Source organism: Chrysochloris asiatica, unplaced genomic scaffold (genome assembly GCF_000296735.1).
Source record: "Chrysochloris asiatica unplaced genomic scaffold, ChrAsi1.0 scaffold00303, whole genome shotgun sequence".
NCBI lineage: Eukaryota > Metazoa > Chordata > Mammalia > Afrosoricida > Chrysochloridae > Chrysochloris > Chrysochloris asiatica.
This window is the reverse complement of record NW_006408821.1, coordinates 3,412,682-3,414,657: the sequence shown is the minus strand read 5'-3', so window position 1 is coordinate 3,414,657 and position 1,976 is coordinate 3,412,682. Positions and strand designations below refer to the sequence as shown.

At 36.8% G+C, this 1,976-nt stretch overlaps 1 protein-coding gene across 1 annotated transcript in view; it reads left to right on the top strand.

The window, feature by feature from the left end:
* The window catches only part of LOC102834395 (uncharacterized protein CXorf49 homolog), a 17,742-nt gene that overhangs the window by 297 nt on the left and 15,469 nt on the right, over window positions 1–1,976 (top strand). The window lies entirely within an intron of this gene.

Sequence of the window (1,976 nt, the reverse complement as noted above, 5' to 3'; positions counted from 1 at the left end):
TGACAATCGTATGGTTTATTGCAGTGCTAATGACATTGAAGAAGAATAGAATCACATTCATTAAAAAAAAGAAAATTCAAAATCTGTCTTGAAGTAAAACACATTTGTGAGTGTGGTACTCTCAAATAAAGCACTGGACCACATGGTCGGTTTGAACCACAAGATCGACAGTTCTAACTTACCAGTCACTCTTTGGAAACACTATATAGCATTACTATGATTCAGAACAAACTTAATGGCACTTAACAACAACAACAAACAATACAAGTTAATTATTCAAAAAGACCATGATTATGCAAACCACTAAAACCATAATGATAAAATTGAAGAATTCTATGAACTTCAATCTGAAATTGATCAAATATAAAATCAAGATATATTGATGGGGGGGGGTAAGGCTTAATGGTGGATAGGGTAGAAGTACAGTGAGGATTTCTGTCAGCAATATTACAGAATACCAGATGAAGCAGGTTCAGGGGACAGTTCCAAAACTATGAATCACATATATAGGAATATTTTAAAAGTTTGAAGGTTTATAGCTAGTGGTAATTGTAGTGGAAGGAAGATAATCTCATGCTTTAGAACCTGCCAGGCTCAGCAGCCCAGAGTTGACATCTTGTGTGAGACCAAGTGGCTAGACCTAGTAGGGGAAGGATCAGAACTGCTTTGGAGTGATGCTTGTTGGAACCTCGAAGATTAAAGTGTGGATATTCCTTTTTTTTTGTATCTATTCACTGGCCTCTCACCGTCTGTGCACCTTCTTTCTGGTGACTAGAGGAAGGGGGGACTGAGTAAGTGGACACTCCTTGAGTGTTCTGCTATGCATTTACACAGTTCTTCTCAAATTGATATAGAGAGCTTCTACTTTAAAGCAAACAGCAGTGCAAAATGGCCACAGCCAGCCCTTAACTAATTATCATTTGGAGAAAGGCCAGAATGGGGGATATGGAATGGGAGAGACAAAATAGGATGAAAATTAAATCCTGAGTTACATCATAACAACCAACAGTGGCATCTTGAAATTTTTCAGGGATCCTTGAGACAAGAAGCTGAAAATGGATATTTAAGTCATACTCATATGAGGCTACAGATTCCCCACCCCCTTCATTCTTTTCTAGACTACAGCATCCAATCTGTTTGTTTGTTTGTTTGTTTTTGCTGTTGCTGTTTTGTGTTTCAGTTTCCTCTTTACCTTTAGGGGGCAATTTCTCTCACTACATTACACAAGAAAAGACAGCAATTGCTGTCATACAATCACACCTTATAAAAACCCACAATCCTGGGAAGAACCAATACCAACTGCCATAAACCAAGCAGACAGACAATACCTGTGACAGTTACTCTGAGTTGAGTAATAAAAAGAGTGAAAAGGGAAGTCCATCTCCTGAGAATATCTACCTGGAGGAAATTAGAAAGCATTATAAATACCAAAACACACACTGAATTAAGTATTAACGCCATAGCTAATTACTAAACATGGCCAAGAAACAAAAACAGATGACCATATCAGAACATGTCCAGACACAAGATTAAGTGACTGAGACAAATGACTAGAGCAGACCTACACACCATACTGGAAGGCGGGCAGGCCTTGGAAATGCCTGAGAAGAAATTCAGAAAAATGATTAAAAATGTATAAAAACATTTCACAAAGGAGTTGAGAAAAATAAGGAACAAGTCAGGAAACCAGTAGAGAAACATTCAAATAAGATCGATACGGCATTGGAAATAATTTCAAGTGTACAGAAAGAGGTCCAAATGATTATTAATAGACTATCAGAAATGAACAATACACTGAAAGGGCAAAGGAGTAGAATTGAAGAGATAGAAGCCAGCATTAATGAGCTGGAAGACAAATCTCTCAATATCACCAAGCTAGAAGATAAAATAGAAAAAATAGATTTAAAAAAAAAAAAATCTAAAGGTCTAAGATTCATGCTGGACAACACAAAGAGGAATGATTTAAGAATTATTGG